General features: G+C 39.4%; 1 protein-coding gene across 1 annotated transcript in view; it reads right to left on the bottom strand.

Annotated features, from left to right (window-relative positions):
- Mctp1 (multiple C2 and transmembrane domain containing 1) overlaps positions 1 to 19,556 on the bottom strand; it is a 606,101-nt gene that overhangs the window by 439,486 nt on the left and 147,059 nt on the right. The window lies entirely within an intron of this gene.

Raw genomic sequence — 19,556 nt, 5'->3', positions numbered from 1 at the left:
TCTTCAAGGGCTGCTGAAGCAAAGGAGAACAGAGGGGGTGGGTTTACCAGCAGAAGTTGAATGACTCCAATCTTGGAGGCTGAAGTACTAGGCAGCACAGTGCTGGCAGGGTTTGGTCCTTGTGAGGTCTCCCTCCTGGACTGCAGATGGCCATCTTCGCCCTGTGTCTTCCTCACATGGACTTTCCTCTGTGCCTGTGTCCTAATCTTCTCTACTTATGAGGACTAGGACAAGTATTCTGGGCTAGAACCCACCAAAAGAGGCCTCCTTTAAACTTGATTAGCCCTGTAACATTTTTATTTCCAAATCTGGTCACATTGGGAGCTACTAAGGATTTGGATTTCAACATAAGACCTTGGTTTGTGGGCAAAATTGGCTTAGTATGAGGCATTCAACCTTAAGGGTAAAAAACTACTCACTCAGTAAATTATTTTCTTGCCTTGCAATTTGTTTTGAGAAAACCACAGGAGTTTTTGTTTTGTTTTAAATGAAATTCTTCTCCCAGTGCTCTTTTGCATGAGTAGAAGTAAGGCTGCTTTTGAAGATCTCAGCGTTGTCAGTGAAGCCTCTGAGAAGAAGGAAAGAAACTCTGCCTTTTTTTTTTTTTCACTACTTCTGCATAACTTCAGACCTAATGCCCTGCACAAAAGAGTAGAGAGAAAGGCCAAGGTCAAGCTTGTGAGAAACGATTATTCAAGCCGGCTGAGCTGCAGAAAACTGTAATGTGAGGGAACAGGTTTGATTGTACTCAGTGTGGTTCTGTCCACGTGGCTCTATTTGAAACTCAGTGTTTTCCTCTTGCCCATTGGATCCTGAGAGTTGACATAATCCTAGTTGGCCTCATTTGTAACCAAAGTTGTGAGGATGAAATGGAGTTTAGGACAGGGACCTCCAACATGGCAAGAACTGTTTTTTTTTTTTTTTTTTTTTTTTACCGGGAATTGAACTCAGAACCTTGCGCTTGCCAGGCAAGTGCTTATTCTACTGAGCTATCTCCCCAGGCCCTATGGTGGGGACTTTTGATGATAAAGAAGGACTTTAAAAGTAAACTTTACTATTTCCATGCTTAGACACTATTTTTGATCTTATAACATTGGATGCACAGGCTTGGTACACTCTCAGTTACCCTCAGTTTGCTTGATTTTTTTTTCTTTCTTTCTTTTTTTTTTAAATGAATTTGGTTGTTACAGAGTTTCACTACGCAGCTCAGATACATAGTGATCCTCCTGTTTTCAGCCTCTCCCGCACTGGGATTACAGGTATACAGCGCTATGCCCAGACTCTGTGGCTGGCTCAGCCCGCCCTGTGGGCAGGGCAGGTGTGGAATGTGGTGCTGGGGATCGAACTGCAGTCCCTGCGCTTGCCTAAGCTTGCCTACATAGGCACTTTAGTCCACTGAGCTATCTAACCAACCCCTTCTTTTCTTTTTTTATAGTAGTTATTACTTCTGTCAAAATATAGAATATACTCATTTCATTTACTCTTTATCCATCTACACTACAGATAAACATAAAATCCTACAGGACAGAGACCTCTGTTTATTGTATGCATTGATACAGCCTACAACACACCTCATCTGCGTCAACATTAAATGAAAATTGGGTGAATAAGTGAGCAAATGGATATGGCTCATCAAATTAATTAAATAGAATTATTTATTTATTTTTCTATTTTTTTTTAATGTAGCTATTTATCTGGTACCAGGGATCCAACTCATAAATTTGGGCTTACTAGGCAGGCGATTTTGAATTGAACAAAATTCAATTCCTCTGAATTGAATTTTTAATGTGCATTCCAAAATTCATAATTACGTAAGTGTGCTGTCTCTTCTCACTACCACATGGAGGAATCAACGTTCCTTGGTTGCTATGTCATTACTCAAAAAATACTTACACTTTCCTAAGCCTCACTTTGCAGACTACAAAATCTATCTTACCACTTCGCAGTTGTATTTTGCTTTTCACTGTAACATTCATTTTTCAGTGTGATCATCTATCTTTATAGAACTTGGTTTCAAATAACCTCTATTTTTCCTCAAGCCTATCCTCAAAGGAAAAGGTTTGCAATCATTCCATACAGAATTAACAAAAACAAAAATGCCTCACTGCACAATCACCAGAACTGAATAAGAGGAGCCCCGGTAGCGTTCTGTGATGTTATTAATAAAAAGTAAAACTTTATTGATATGCTGAGCTGCAAAAGGCTCACGTCAACAACTTCTGACACTGCCAATCCTATGGATAACCCACTACTATTATGCTACTATTATGGACTACTGGACTATATTGGATTATTTTGCTGAATTCATGCACTTACAATATTTGAATGGCAATGGAATACCCTTCTCTGACAAAACTAAACAAAGGGAGGGAATATAAATGAAGGACCATTTTGTATTTGTATATACAAAATAGTTAGGATAGATATACAGCTATTTTCTCTTAATTCAATGAGAAGAAATATTTGTACTGATAGTGTTTGGACAGGATATCATGTCTGCATCTTATACTATGAATAACTACTACAAAGACAACAATATGCATTGTATTAATTATTGCAACTGTCCTACTAACCTGTTTTGAAACTGTCTCATTGCTATTTGTTTCTCAATAAAATTAATTTTAAAAATCAGCATATACTGCAGTACCATTTACAGTGAGAGGTACGCCTCTCACATTCCAGGCGGCATTTAGATCATTACATCTGACACTGTGTTCTTCTATTTCTGCATGTTTTGCCATCTCTTGAAAGTTTAATTAAACTTTAAAATTAAATACACTAAGCTGAGCAGAACATAAGAAAGGACATGAAACATTAGCAAAATGACACTTTTCTAGAGTGTATTTTATTGAACTACCTTTTACAAACTACTTTTTTTCCCAAGCAAAATATTATGCATTCTACTAGCCTTGGTGGCCCATGCCTGTAATCCTAGTCCTCCAGAGGCTGAGGCAGGAGGATCACTAGGAGCTCAAGGCCAGCCTAAATGACAGCAAGTTAAAGGACAGCCTGAACTACATAGTGAGATGCTGTCTCAGAAAAAAAGAAAGAAAGAAGAAGGAAGGGAGGGAGGGGAGGGGAAGGGCAGGGCAGAGAGGAGAATGGAAGGGAGGGGAAGGGAAAGGGGAAAAGGAAGGGGAGGGAAGGAAAGAGAAAGGGAAAGGGAAGGGAAGGGGAAGGGAAGGGGAAGTAGAGGGAAGGGGAGAGAAGGGAAAAGAAGGAAAAGGGGAAGAGGAAGGGGAGAGAAAGGAGGGGAAAAGGAAGAGAAGGAGAAGGAAGGGGAAGGGAAGGGGAAGGGAAAGGGAAGGGACGGACAGCAAAGGGGAATGGGAAGGGGAGGGGAGGGGAAGCGAAGGGGAAGGGAGTGAAGGGAAGGGGAAATGTATTACGCATTCTGTTGACATACACGTGAGCAGTGTTCTGGTGGAATTCCACTGTGCTGAGGAAGTGAGGATGAAGAAGGCCTGACAGTGGCGTCTCGGGGCAGCCAGTCTCGCTCTCTGCTCCCCAGCACCTCACCTGCTTACAGAGCCCTCAGGGCTCTGCCCTGTGGTCCTACCATGCCAGCACTTAGGCAAATGGCTCTTTCTCCCGCCGGTTGTACCAGCTCCACCATCACTCTCTTCATCCAGTAGCACTGAGTCAATCCCAGCTGTAGCATCCCTTCCTCAGGGCAGCCTTCTGTCCTGTCATTCATTCCAGATATGTTCAGTCTCTCACATTTTGCTTTGTAGTATTTAACACAGCAGATGGTTTCATACTGGGTGACTGCTTGGTTCCTACTTGGGATCCGGAACGTCCCCCAAAGGCTTATGTGGGGAAGGCCAGCACCCATTACAGTGACTTCAGAGCTATGGCCTTTAAAGGTGATCAGATCGTGTTGGCTTTAATTTAATCTGTTTAAGCCACTGTCAGATTGAAATTTTCATAGCATTTCTGGAAAGTGACAGACATGCAGAAGTGGGGCCTAATGAAAGACATGGAGGCATGTCCAGTAGACTATCATTGCCCTAACCACTTCCTGTTGGATCCTCTCTCTCTCTGCTGCTTGGCTGGCTTACAGTGAGCAACTTTCCTTCCTTTTGCCATGATGCTCTGCTTCGCCACAGGCCGGCCAATCACAGAACGAACCCTCTGAAACCATGAGCCACAATAAACCTTTCTCTTTAAGTTCCTTTTCTTGAGTATTTTGTTATAGCCCTAGAAAGCTGACAAGCACAATGCCCATCTCCACAGTAATCTTAGGACCATGGGGCAGGACCATGGTAACCTACTCAGCAGAGTCCTTCCAGGCTCTGCCATTGAGCAAGGCACAAGTACATTCTCAATAAAACATTCATTCATTACGCACTTGATTTTCAAGTGCCCGACTCCTGCTGGAAAGCATATGAGGTTCTGGAGAGAAGACAGCTGAGTATTTCTAGATTCTGAACAAGCTCTTTCCTTTACCTGGGGGACTGACATGAAAATCATCACACCTGGGTGCCTGATCTCTCTAAGTCCACATTTGATTTAAGATTTGATCATATGTCCTAAACATCTTATAGGAGAGAATATAAGAACTGTTCATTACAACAATATTTTTTGTAGATTTTACAAAACTCCAGTTCAAAAAAACTTATGTATTATCTGCAATTAAGAGCCATGTAGTTTCTCCTATGAAAATAAAAAGATTTTTTTTCTTCACCTAAATGTATATTTTTTTTCTACTCAAGAATTGCATAAAGGCAATTATTTTGCTTTTTCTTGGATGACAATAGATTGGGCTGAAGTTGAACCCTTACAATAATAGAATAAGGGTCGGCCAAATAGCTCAGCAGATTAAAGTGCCTGCAAGCAGGCACAAGGCCTGGGGGTTTGATCCTTGGGCACTGCTGTGCAGGCCCTGCCCCTGCTGTGCTGAGATGGTAAGTGAGACTGGACATGGTGGTGCACACCTGCAATCTCAGCACTTGGGAGGCTGTAAACAGGCAAATCACTATGAGTACGATCTAGTAGTGAGACCCTGAACACCTTGTGGACCCTTTCCTAAAATACAGAAAAAAAAAAATTAGAATAGGCATGGCACTTACTTTTCATTTCTTTTTCTGGTTCTCTGAATTAATTTCTGTTTTACTCTTTAATTATGTTGGCTTATATTTATGTGTTTATGTAAGAAGTCTATAAACAAGTGGAATTGGAAAGCATAAGTATGTATCAGATCATCATTTTTCCATGTCATGTGTTCTAATCATCTTAGTAACTTTATGCTTTTTGAAACTCTTGCTCAAAATGTCTTTTGAGTACTTGATATGGCTTTTATCATCACATATGTACAGGTAAATGCACACAAGTGAGAATGCCCATAAAAGAATTTTATTCAGTGTACCATTATAAATATCGCCTGGCTTCTCTTATATCAGAAACTCAAAATATAAAAAGCAAAATAAAAGTTGACCGAAAACAGAAAAATAGTTCTTTTGCTAAAGGGAAGGGAACCAAGACACAGAGGCACCAAGCACTAAGATGTGTTACGTATGTGAACCAACTCCCCACGAGAAGTAGAACCATAATGTTCTGCAAACATTGCCTAACAAAGCTGAAATGTAAAATAGTTCCATTAAGGCTATCAATATTACCTTGCAACAAACTGCTCAAACATAATGACTTTAAGCAGCGCTCACTTCCTAGGTCCAAAGTGCCTTGGCAGTCTGAGCTGGGTTTAGTTGGATGGTTCTGTTGCTCGACTCACCCATGCAGCTGTAACCTGCTAGCTTAGGTGGGGTCAGGTACTCTTGAGGGAACGTTCTTGCTGGTATTGGCATTAACTATTATCTGGTACAGATCTGCAGCAGGCTGGCAGGGCCTCTTTGTACAAAAGCTGTGATCTGAAAGCAGCAGAGGAAACAGCCCCAGTGCACAAGTGCCTGTTCTGGCTCTGTTTGGGACACCCTGCTAATAGCCTACTGCTCAAAGCAAATCACACGGTCAAGCTCAACCTGTAAGACATTGAAACAGGCAGGACTGATTAACTGGAGGCTATTGCCATGAAAAGTTATGACAGAGTCTAATAAACCAATGAAAATAATCTTTCTTTTCAGTGTTCAAAACATTACTGCAGTTTCTGCTTTTGATAAAATAACAGCCAGTCTCTGACAGCAAGTGTGATGTATCACAACTTCTGTGTTACATTTGTTTTCTAGGGTTTTGGTTTACTTTTGCCCAATGGCAAAAAACAAAATTTCCTTCATTTTTAAATTAGAAAAGCAGGTCAGACTCAGACACTGACATATGTGAAAATCAATATTTCATTAGGTCAGGCACCATTCCAACACCAGTGCAGAGGACTTAAACTAAAGAAATTATGTTTTCAGAATAAATGTGAAGATAATTTCTATAATGTGAAAAATATAGTGAATACAAATAATAACATGTCCTCAACTTTCCTTACAGGGATCAGAAATACCAAAAGGACAATAAAAAGAGAAAAAAAATCATTATGATTATAAATTAAAGACATTGATAATTATGATTTATTTTTATGTTAAAGACGAAAAACAAACATAAGAATAAAACAGAGCTTCCAAACAGGTTAGTATCTGAATTCAAAAACTCCTGTGACATATACTGTGGTTACTCAACTCAAAAGAAATACTGAGTTGAGTGACGTCATGGTGTTCTACTTCCAAAAAACAAAATCTAAAAAAACACGTATTCCAGTATTCTGGCTTAAGCCAGTTCCTAAAGCATTATGTATGTTAAAGATTAACCCACGTATTGAGAGCCAGCCATTGCACTCACTTGGCAGCCTGCACACCAGTGGATATTAATAGAACCAGAGTAGCTTTCCAAGACGCAGCCCTAAGTTATCATCCCTGTCTTCCACAAAGCAAAAGTCTCCTACCCTCCAAGTGTATTAAAACACTTGATTCTGTCACATGAAAGCATTTTAGTAATCCCTATTCCTATCCCTTAACGTCACTCTTTTCAACTGGATGCATTCTTTTCCTTTCCAAAGATTCAGTGAAATTTGACTTTTCCATGCATCCTCCTACAGAGCTCCAAAGCAAGGGAGCTCCCTTCGGGGTACTTCCAGAACTCTCTGTTTCCCTTTGTGTTCCCTGACAATCCTTCCTAGCCCTGGGCTGGCTTTCTAGTCCAATCCATTGGTTCTATCCATTGAGGGAAACAGGAGAACCACTATGAGCCTGAGCCTCAGTGGTTTTATCCATTGAGGGAAAGCCCAGGATGTTGGTATGGCTTGTAGCTAGGTGTCCCCCCACAGCCTCATGCAATCGTTGGTGGAGCTCTGGCAGAGGTGGCTGGATCTAGAGTGTGTGATGCTGGGATTGATTCATGCTGTATTGCTAGGACAATGGGCACCAGGATTAAGGGTGTAGGTGTTGCCTACTTTATGTAGCCAGTATAAGATAGAAGGCATTGAAAGAACCATGGTCATCCCTTACTTGCATGCTTGCTTTGCTATCTTTTGCCATCATGAACTATTTCTCCTCTGAAATGCCAGTCTGCCATGCCGCCCTACCTTGGAGTCAGCTGATTATCGACTGGATCTTCTACAGACTCTGAGCTAAGTATCTTTTCTCCTTTAATTTTGGATGTTGTTTTTTTGTCTCAGCCATTAGCAAAGGAATTCACACAATGGGTACCTCAGGTTCACAAGGAGATATCAGGTCCAGCTATGGAGCTGACTTACAAATAGGACAATAAGTTGGGGTGAGGAAGGGAAAAGAAGGAAAGAAAAAGTGGGAAGCTGAAGAGGGAAGAAATGGAGGGAAGTCAGGGAGAGATGAAATCAAGGAAGAAATGTACCTTTGAGGAAGCAAGTCAAGGAAATGAGGGCATAAGGAAAGGAAGCAGCTGTAGATCTCACAGAGATTATGCTGTGTCTGGCTGTAGGTTCTGAAAAGATAACATGCATTCTTGTTTTTGATGTTTATAAGAGAAATGTTATTAGTATCTAACTTTATGGATGAAGGAACGGGGATCAGAGATAGGGCTATCTCATCCAGAATCTCAGCAAGAGGCAGGACAAGAGCATTAACAAGCGTCAGGAGTCAGAAGTCACAGCAATCACCACTACACCTTCCTGCCTCACAATACAATTCAATCCACAGAGGGGCAAATCCATTCTCTTAATGAATCTGCCTCCAGATAGATTCCCTCAAGAGCACAGTGGAGAAAAATTACATTTTGCAAAGACTATTTGGGAAGTACATCCCATTTATTCATCTACACAGCACAGATTTAAAACCTCAACAATTAAAGGAATCAGTAGGTATTTAACAAACTCATTCCCAGATTAAAAAAGAAATGATTTCCCCAGGTTTTTTCAGTGTGACATCCCCAGCTCACTTTCAGAGATGTCATATGCAACAGTCTTACGAAATTACATGCTGTTTTATAGCTTGTTGCCTAACACCTTGGTTTGTACTATAAGAGTCATTCAAAAGTTTTGCCCTGGGCTGTGGAGATAGCTCAGCAGTCTAAGCGCCTGCCTAGGCAAGGACAAGGACCCAAGTGTGATCCCTGGTACCACATGCCATGCCAAAATCAGGCATGGTGGGGCACACCTATAATCCCAGGGCTGGGGAGGTTGAAACAGATGAATTACTGGGAGCCTGAGCTGCACAGGGAGAGCTTGTACCAGCACATAAAAAAAAATTTTTTTTGAAGTGTTGCCCTTAAAAAAGTAAAAATAATAAATAATAAAAACTATACAGAATTTCAAAATACGATGATACAAAATTAACAAAGGTTGCTATACTGCATATTGTTATCTTCAAAGTAGTTCAGATTACCAGATATAAGCAGGCAAAACTGATCAAACAGTTAAGCATTAACTGTTTCTTTCAATGAGCAAATAGAAACCAGTAGTATATTTATCTTAGCTATCCTGTGTGTGTGTGTCCTTTCTTCTTTCTTCCTTTTCTCCTTTCCCCCATCCCAATGGTTCTTTTCTATTGAGCACATTGTGATATTTACTTTCAAAACATCTATTGTACCTTTTACTCTTTAGTTTCTTCTATAGGGAGACAATACAATGTTTACACATGCTAGTCTGATGTATTTCATGTGTGCATATGGTCTCTAGTTGCATCTATTGACCTATAAAAGCACTGAGTTTATCTTTATGGCTGAGTAATAATCCATTGCATAAAAATATCACATCTTTTTATCCATTCCTCAATTGATGGGCATTTGGGTTGTTTCCAAGATTTAGCTTTATCAAATTGTGTTGCTATACACATGAGTGTACATATATTGTTGTGGTATGATGTTTTGATTCTTCTTGGAAAATACCAATAATGGGAATAGCTGGGTTGAATAGGACCTCTAATTTTAATTTTTGAAGAATCTCCATACTGATTTCCACAGTGGTTGTACCAGTCTATACTCCCACCAGCAGTGGAGAAGGGTTCCTTTTTGCCCACAGCTACTCTAGCATTTGTTATTGATTAACTTCTTGATGATAGCCATTCTTTCTGGGGTAAGATGGAACCTCAGTGTTGTTTAATTTGCATTTCTCAAACCATCAATGATGTTGAACATTTTTTCATGTATTTATCTGCCATTCAAATTTTTTCCTCTGAGAAGTGTATATTCATCTCAGATGCCCATTTTTGGATTGTTTCTTTGAATTTTGAGGACCTGATATTTAAAAAAAAAATCTTCACATATTCAAGCTAGAAATCCTTTGTCTGAGAGACATTTAGCTATTTTTTTTACTAATTCATGGGTTACTTTTATTTTTATGGACACCAAATTTCTCTTTTATTTTTGGACACTATTGTCATTAGAGAAAAAGTTTCATCCCAACTTTAGTAGCTTTGTAGAACGCCATTGTTTTCTAATATCTAACCTAAGAATGATGTTCATTCTAGCTATATTTTCCTTCATCATGATTATGTATCTTAGTATACAAAGTACTGTAAGTTGCTTTAACTATGTGTAAGATAAGCTTCAATACTACATAAAGTGATGATCTTGCTTATTTCTACCTCTGCTCAACTACCAAGAACAGCTCATCCTCAGAGGTGGGGAATGTGTTGTTTATGCCAAACTTTAGTTTATACTTTGCATGAAACATATTCTTAGGAAAGATTTACTAAAGTAATATATTAATATAAAATTACAAAGAATATGATTTGATAAAAGTCTTATAAATATTAAAATTCAAGTTTTAGATAATAATCATTCAAGTATTAAATGTATTCAAAATAGTTCAAATTTATTTTTCTAGGGGATGTATTTTTTTCCACATGTTTCTCATGTTTTGCAATGATTTCATTTGATATCCCTTTCTTATTCAGGCAGAAGAGTTGGGGCTGTGTCTGGTAGTGAGTTCACCATGATCACACATGATGCATTCATAGACACAAAGACCTCCATTAGAATAATACAAAGTTTTGGGAGCTGAATAGAAATGTAGAGCAATGAACTCAGCTATGTCGCTTCTTTGAGGAGAAAGCAAGGTACAGAGTTTTATGGTATAGTCAGCAGTAGCTGAGCTAAGAAAGAACACAGCTTCCTCAGCAGTCCTGTGGGAATCCTCACCAAACTTTTCTGTAACTTTCAAAAACAACAGGTGTCACAGTTACTATGCAGGCAAACTTTCCATCACTGTGAAAAAATACTTAACATAAGTTGTGAAGATAAGGCTCATCCCATTTCATAGTCTCAGAGGCTTCACTCTATACTCCCTTGGCTGTGTTGCTTTGGACTTGGAGTATCACTATACCTCATGGTGGGAGCTCAAGGAGGTCTGATGACCTCATGGTAACCATGAAGCAGAAAGAAAGAAAGCAAAAGGAGAGATCAGGGCTCCAGTATCTCCTTCAAGGACCCACACCAGTAACTTGTCTTCCTTCATAGAACTGCAATGCCCAAAGTTTCACTACCTTCAATGAGTGCCCCAGGTATGCAACCATAGGTGAGTCCCCCTTTGAGTGACCTTCAAGAGCCAAACAGTGACATATTACAAATAAACTTCACAAACAAAATAGGAATTACCCATTCATTCATTTTAAGCTTCCTTTGTAAAGCACTTCATTATATGAAAACAAACTACTTGAATAGAATTCCATGGAACTAGTGCTATTGTTCTGGTGGTGCCTCTGAGGAGTTTAGGAGCCGGTTTAGTAACCAAACAGCTCTCTTATCTAACAACTCACCAAAAAAGTGTCATTTCCTCCCAGGGAAATTCTCTGACAGTCATCTGAGCAGCCTTGCCTCTGCTGTCTGGGCCCACTCACATCTCTTGGAATGGAATCCACAATAGCATATTGTGGTACGGAATCCACAACTAGTTGCAATGTATCCAGACAATTCCATTGTCAGCTGCTTTGAATTACAATTTTCTAATGTGCGGCCTTTGTCAGAGTCTTCATTAGCTATGCATTTTATATGTTCACGCATATACGAACCATTCATAAATATGTCAGCCTGATTGTAGGGCTTACATTTTCAACATATATGCAGCTCATATGAAATGTTTAGCTTTTTTCTTTCAAATAGTCATTAGCTCAACATCAGATAAAGAATTAATTGTGATTTAATACAAAAAAGTTAAAGAGCTTCATATTAAAATCCCAAACTATAAATGCCAAATATAGAAAACTTAATGGGTAAAAGTAATGGCCAGAAACACTTGCTGCTCAAAACAAAAAGAGATAGATCTAGACTATATGGTTCATCAAGTGTCTGCAAGCTAAGAGGCTTTGTGAGAGGAGATCCAACACGAGGAAACAAGATTAGATGTTCACAGATATTTGCATGGTTTCCTCTCTGGCAAATGCAAATTTCTTAAGGAAATAAAAAGATTTAAAACTCATAGCATGTTAGATGAAAATGAGCGCAGGTGAGAGCCCGATTTGCCTGTTGCAATATCTTTGCCCCTCACTTCAGGAATGAGAATCTTCCTTTTTTCCACTTTCAGTCTCCTTTCAAAACTACTCCAGCCAAAGGAATCTTTACAAAGGTGCCTCAAAATCAACCTGATTTCAAAAATTAATTAAGAAAAAGATGGAGCCTTATGCTTAATAAGAATGCTTGCTGCTCATAAAAGATTGGTTTTTATTTTTAGCGACTCATCCAGAAACACAAGCACATAGCTGCACATACACAGAAGTTCCCTCTTCATGGACAACACCAAGGGCTCTTAGGCCTACCCCCACTAAGCTGTCAGCAGGTAGAAGAAAAAGTTGTCATTAATTCTCCCCTTCTGATCTATCATACTGCATGGCTCATGGCTTAATAAACATCTGAATACTAAATGAATATGAGAAAGGTTTTCAACTGTCATATCTAGAAGCTTTGGTTTTAAACAGATAATCCAGGAGTGTGTGGGAGAGCTTCTGGCTAACCAGCGCCGGCGGGACCTGGCCCAACTTTCCACTTTTTCTCTTATTAATTTTTTCTTTTCATTTCTTCTCCTTTAAAAAAAGACTAGTATACTTTTCTAATACATAATAATCCTAGGGAATAGGTACATATTCAAATAGCCTATTAATTACTCTTTCATTCTTTTTTTTTCCTTTTCATCATGCCAGGGCTAGTTTTGACATAGAAATATCATTTTTACCTTCCTTTAGACAAGGAAAAATTTTTAGCATCTCCAAGCTAAAATGTTTTTCTTTAAAAGTCACTAGTGATGAAATAGAAACAACTTGGTTAAATGCACAAAATCTTCACTTAGAGAAAATAGTGACCACAGCCATTCACTGCATGCTTAAAAGTAGGCTTTTGTAAAACAACAAATTAACTTCATTGTTTCCCAAGTATATTTACAAATTCTTCCTTCATCATTGGTTCAAACTGACTCATCATTAGAATTTTCCTTATTATTTCTCTTTATTATATAATTAGATTTTAAAATGTAATTCAAATACAATTTGAAATATAATTTTTATATTTTAAAATATAATTCAAGTTTCATGAAGGCTATATATAAAGTTAACTTCAGTTATTAGATATTTTAATAATATAGACTCTTGCTTGGTCATTGCCTCCAGAAAGATGTCATATGATTTTGCTCATTTGCTAAGTCTCCAGTTAATAGGAATCATGTCTTAATACAGATCTCTGTTGTTATTACTAATTAGAACTCCATGCCAAGAAATAAAGCTAACAGGAAACATAATAACTTTTTACAAAAGAATTTGAGCTCCTAATTAGAGATCAAACGCAAGAAGGAGTAATTTTCCAGCCTGTTTGGAAATTTCATTCCAAGTTGGGCCGTATGTCACATTTCCTTACAGAAATACAATCAAAGTGTTCAGTTCCCAGAAAACCGAAAGTTATATTTGTCTTTTCCATTATTAGTCACTGTGAATAAAGACGGAAAATAAATAGGATATAAGCATTGACTGTAAACTCCAGAGCAAAGTCATGCAAAGTTAACTTTTCAATTAAATTTCACCTTAACAAGAAAAAAGTCTCACTAAAAATCTGTTTTCAGGTCAAAATCTAAAATTTATCCACAGGAACCAACGGCAATAGCAATGGCTTCCTGGCCACTGGCCAGTAATTTCCCTGCACTTTTCACCTTGGGCCAGTGTGGAGAGCACGAAACCTTGATTATTAAGTAACACAAAACAGTATTAAAAGAAAACAGAGAGAACTATGGCACAGTAAGAACGAAAGTCACAAAGTTACCCAAACCAGTGAAGAACACGCTACTGGTTCACATATGATGGTGGGCATAGAGGCGAAATACAAGCTAGCAGCATTACTGTGCGAATAAAAGATACTATTATCCCAAAAGACAAAAATAAAATAAAATCCTAAAAGAAAAGACAGCCAAAAAGGGAAGGAACAAAATACAGGTTACTAAGGAGCATCGTATTTACCTTGCCAAAGTTGATTACCATGTGTCACAGGTAGTCCCTTCCTCCGCAGGGTCCCACCCACTGCAACACTCTGTCTCCTCCCTGGCAGAAGGACCAGAGGAAGTGGATTCTTCATGGAAACAGACTCATCCTCACCAGCAGGGGAATGTGGCTGGGGGTTCACAAATTTTAACTAAACTTTACTCTACATTCCTCATTAATCCACTCGTTTACAGACACATTTTGTTATTAAGTTGTGGAATGAGTGGTTTAACACAGAGATTTCTAGGAATCGGAAGCTCAAAGTTTCAGATAAAAAGGCGTATTTTTACATTTGTGATGATTTTTAATGAAAGCTTTTTATAATGTAGCATCCTTCCCACACTGTTTCTAAGTGTATGGGACAATAATTCAGCTCTCATTGATGGATGGAATGTTAGATGTATCTTTATTTGATTAATGCTGTAACCTTGTCTCTGCTTTCTAATTTCTATTTTCTCTTGACACAAAACTGTCACTTCTGCTTATTAAGCTATAAGACTTGACAAACTTTAAACAATAGTTGTCCTTATATAATGTTGAGAAAGGATGGCTAATTTTGATGCTACAGTATCCTAAGTAAGAATCACTGAGCTCTATATAAGGTCTAGGAGTGAAAGCTTGAGATCTTACCAAGAGGTTTTCTCACTTGTGGTCTTACTCGGTTACTTTTAATTTAAAACAAAGACATCAAATTAACAATAAAAAAAATCAACTTATAAATATTGGTACCTTGGTTAAAGACCTTAATACTTTTCACAGTTGTGGTCACAAACCAGATTAGATGAGAACCGAACCCAAATTCAATGCTTAGATTCAATGTTGACTGTATGGAGAAATTTGATTCAGCTCTTTTCCAATTCAGTTTATGACCAGAACAGAGGAAAGAATTACACTCATATATAGTCATTACTTAAACCCAGGATCCTAAGCTTGCCAAGCTGGCACCTGTGCCACTGAACTATATTCCTGGCCTAACATGGTTGTTTCTGAAGCAATATAGCTAGTATTTTACAACTGGGACAACCAGAAGGACCAAGAAATTGAAAACAATGCACCATCGGCCACTCTCGCTACCACCTTGGGCTCTGTGCAAAGCTGTCTCCATTTCTATTTGTTTTTGCTCCCTGGTCTGCCTGGTCTCTCTTCTATGATCTTTGCATCTTCACATTAGGCATGCAGTGGAAATGAGCTTGGGCAAGGAGACTCTCGCATCGCAGCCTGAGCCTCTCCAGCCCCATGGCATATGCCGTGTCTGAGAATACTACTCTCACACACCGAGTCCTAACTCTCAGCCTTTTGCCTTACAGGTTTATCTCAAGATATGTGAACGAGATCTAGGTTGATTCTCCAAGTTATAACCCAGAACATGCTAGCAGCGAAAAACTTCTCTGCAGAAACTGAGGAAGTTTTGACCCAAAAGTAAGTCTAGACCTACTTAGTTTTATTAATGAGGATTATTGTTATACTCTATCCTTTCATTTAATTTTTTTGCAGACATTCCTGGAAGGCAAAAAGAAAAATAATTTGAGGATTGATTCTTTATAAGTGTTAGCAGGCCTCATCATATACCACTGCTTAAACTTTTAACCAAAATACTTCCCAAAGGCTTTGTCTGTGTCTGTTAGCTTGACCTTTCTTTTCTTTGTCATACTTAGATTTGATGCCTCTATCTAACCACAGAGGCCAGTACCATCAGGGGAGTCCCTGATCATAGTCCCTTACACATGCATGCACACACACACACACACACACACACACACACACACACACACACACTTTCCCACACTCTGCCTAGCAACACCCCTTAGCCCCCCTCTGCAGTCAGCCAGCCGTGGTAAATGCCAACGTTTGCCGCAAGTTTTCCCACTGAATATTCTAGGTTGTAGCCAAAGATAATACTTTGGCATTTATCTTTAAACTATTTTCTCTAAACTATTTAAATAGAATAAAAAGAACTTTGAATTATCAGCGCACTTAGAATTCATCTTTAAAATTGAAAATCATTTAACATAATCAAAACAGTAACTAAAGAAAATTGAACTAAAGCCTGAAAATCCTGTCACTTGCTCTCTATCACCCTAGTAAGCATCAATAGGAACTCAGAAGTGAGAGATAAGCTGATTTGGATTTCCTCCTAATTTAAATCTAATCAAAACACCAGGATCATTCCAGATTCTCTTCCCTGATCTTTGCATCTTCAAATTATGCATGCAATGGGCAAGAAGACTCCCGCATGGTAGCCTGAGAGCCTACAGCCAGACAGGCACATGCTGTGCCTGAGGATAGTATGCCCATACGCCCCGAGTCCCAATTCTCGGCCTTTCTATGCACGTTCATGCCAAGGTATATGAATGAGATCTAGAGTGACTCTTAAGTTTATTACCCAGAACATGTGAGCAATCGCATCAAAAAAATTAACGGTAGAAACTGAGGAAGTTTGGACCCAGAAAGTGAATCTACACCTATTTAGTGTCATGAATGAGGGTTCTTGTTATACTCTATATGCTTTCATTTTATTCTTTTAGCAGACATTCCTGGAGGGCAGGAAGAAAAACGACATTAATTCGTTATTTATATTCCTCTGTGTGTATGGTGTTTGCCACAGGGGAAAATGCACACAAGTAATCAGATGGGAAGAAGTGCCATTGTGGGCTTTGTGGCTGACTGGATCCACTGCCCGAAATGCCAGAGACAGGAGCTGGCCCCAGACAGCATCTCTTATGGAGTAGGGAGTTTCCTATCTCTAACCAGTCGTCTTAAGAGGAGAAAAAGGCACAAATTAATGATATTTGCCTGTGGTTATGGAAATCCATCATTTCTGCTTCGAGCAAAAGCTACAAAGAAGACAGCAGCCAATCTCCTTCACCAGCAATGTGTGGTGATTGTGGTCCTTGACACACACAAGAACTTCAACGAGCAGAGGCTGAGTTGCGACCTGTTGAGCAAACGCACAATGGACGGAGTCCGAGACCCCACCTCACAGGGCTCTACCTGGCCCTCAGATCTGCATGTGCAGGGAAGGAGATGGGAGAACACATGCCCAAAGGGTGCAGTTTGCAAGAAGTTTGAAAAGTTTGTGGGATAGCAACAGATGCAAAAGTTTTCAAGCAATTGCAAACATGTCCTTAAATCTGCTGGGTGGCACTCTCTGAGGAGTGGTAGAGGGGTAGTGAGCCAGAACAATTTCCCATAAGAGGAAACAGAGCTGTGCTTGCCAGGAATATCTGCAGGATTCTCAAGCCTCATTAGGAGCAGACCTAGCTTTAGGGACTTTCTTTATCTTTTCCAAAGAGAATGAGTAGTAATTAGAGGACTTTGAATTATCTGTACTCTTCTTTATTCAAAGAGTTCTCTATTGTACTTCCAAAGCCACATTAAGAAACTGTATTTTTATCTCCCTTCTCTGAAAATCATGCCTAGAAGAGATCTTTGATAATTTTAATGATGAAAGGAATATTCCTTTATACAGCCCACCTATCATTTTATCCACTTACAAGCTGATGTCCTAGCAGTGACAGAAACCTTTGAGTGGCTGGCCCTGGTGCTGCGGCTGTGCTGCACTGGCAATGCCTGTGCTCATCCTGTCACCCTGTGTCACTCAGTCAAGAAAAGCCATCTGATGCACAGTGTCCTCCTTTGTGGGGAGCTGGGCGCTGCTCAGGGCTTAGCTGTTTTGGGCAGTACAGCTAGCAGTGCAATGTGGTCCTGCACCACCATGAAATTTGTGCCAACCAAAGCCCTAGGCGAAGGACCCTTCCCATCCTCTGGGCCTATTTCTATTAGGTGACGACTCTCTCCATCTTGGTTTACTCATTCATGAAATAAAGAAATACAAGGAGTTGAACAACATGGCCCATTCCCCTATACAATTTTCACATCCCACATAATGAACATCGGAGCTGCCCCATTTGCCTACTAATTAAGAATATCTTAGCTTAAATCAGCTAACCTCTTCACGATTCTTATAAGAAAATACTAATTACTTAGAGTTCAAATCAGATCAAGTAGTTTATATAGCACAATGATGAGAAAAATAAAAGATTGTGTCACTGGAGTAGAAAGATAGAGGCAAATTGAGCTGAAATTAAAGACATTCTAGAGGTTCATGCTATAAGAGAAAAGCAGAAATAACATTATTTGCAGAAGTTAGGGTGGGCACATTCTATATTCTAGGAAAGGTTCTTGGCAAGACTGTTGAAATCTTCTTTCCCTAATCTCATCTAGTATAAAATTTATTCAAAAGTACATGAAACATTTAAAACAAATGATTATGATTGCTTACCACACACTGAGGACCTGAGGTGACCCCTGGAGATGAGAGCAATCCCTGGCCAAAAGCCCACAGGACAATGGGGACCGCAGCACCATAGGCAGAAGCATAAACAAATGTGCTTCCTTTAAATGAAAAGTTCTTCAAGCACTAAAGAGATAAATCATTTGCTGGGACTGTTTAGGTAGGAATGAATCTTTTATTCATGAAAATGTGCAAAAGGAAAATGAAGTTTGTAGTGTTTGATACATTGTGTCAACTGGGGGTCCTGCCCTGGGGCACAATTGGTTTTGCCTTAGGATGCAATGGGCCCTTCTGGGGGTGTGGATTGGTTTCTCCCTAGAGTGGGACCAAGGCCTGTCCTGGGGTGTGGTTGGTTCTACACTAGGGCACAATGGGCCTGCCCCAGAGTGACTCAGAACAAAGAGACTATATAAAGGGGCTGAAGAAGGAGTCGATGTTCCCCTTCCTCAGAGGAACTTCAGTCTTTGCATTAGGTTTGGACTTCATCGCCTGGCTTGCAGCGCAGTCTTCAGCCTCCGGATCCTTCGCCTTCCATTGCAGACTCTTTAGAGTCCATCACAGACCCATTAGCTGATGTCTAGAGGCCTGCACAGAGCATGGAAGTGAGCTTCAGACCTTAGGACTGAATTCTTCAGTCTGTGGTGTGCAGACGCCCTCTGCATGCTTCCTCATCTGACTCTGCAGCTGACTGTCACAGGCCAATCTTGTAATTCCTTATATATTGTGTCTCTGGTGTTAATATTGGTTCCTTATGTTATATCTGTTTCTCTAAGTAAAACTCTGACCAATACAAAGTTTGTGCTAGTTCTTGCTATCCTATTTGAAACTGCAGAAGTTAGGGCCTTAGTGGGGATAGGTAGTCATGAAGGGAAAGACACTGGATCTGTACATATATTCATATGTACTATAGGAAGAAGCAGTGGGGGGAGAAATTAGGCTTAGCCACAGTTTCAGGCACCCACTAGGTACTCTTGAATGTAACTTTGCAGATAATAGGGGGCCACTGGATGCTGAACCTGGCAGTCCATTCCATAAGCTCAGACCCACACAGGATGCACAGTGGCAACGTCTTGCTCTTTTTATAAATATCTGTAAATGATAAGCATGTTCCATTCATATTTTTCATCATTCAATACGACTATTTTAGTACAAAGTTCAATTGAAGATTTTAGTCACAAAACTTTTTTTTATTTCTTTTTATTGGGAAAAAATGATAAAATAGCAATGAAATAGTTTCAAAACAGGTTGTAGGATAGTTACAACATTAATACAGTGCACATTGTTGTCTTCATAGTAGCTATTCAGAGGACAAGATTTAGACATCTTTGTCTAAACAATATTAATACAAACCTTCACAATGAACTAAGAAAAAGTAGCTGTATATCTATCCTATC

Source organism: Octodon degus, unplaced genomic scaffold, assembly GCF_000260255.1.
Source record: "Octodon degus isolate 3935 unplaced genomic scaffold, OctDeg1.0 scaffold00009, whole genome shotgun sequence".
NCBI classification, from domain to species: Eukaryota; Metazoa; Chordata; class Mammalia; order Rodentia; family Octodontidae; genus Octodon; species Octodon degus.
The sequence above is the reverse complement of the archived record's forward strand: the minus strand, read 5'-3'. Positions and strand labels throughout refer to the sequence as shown.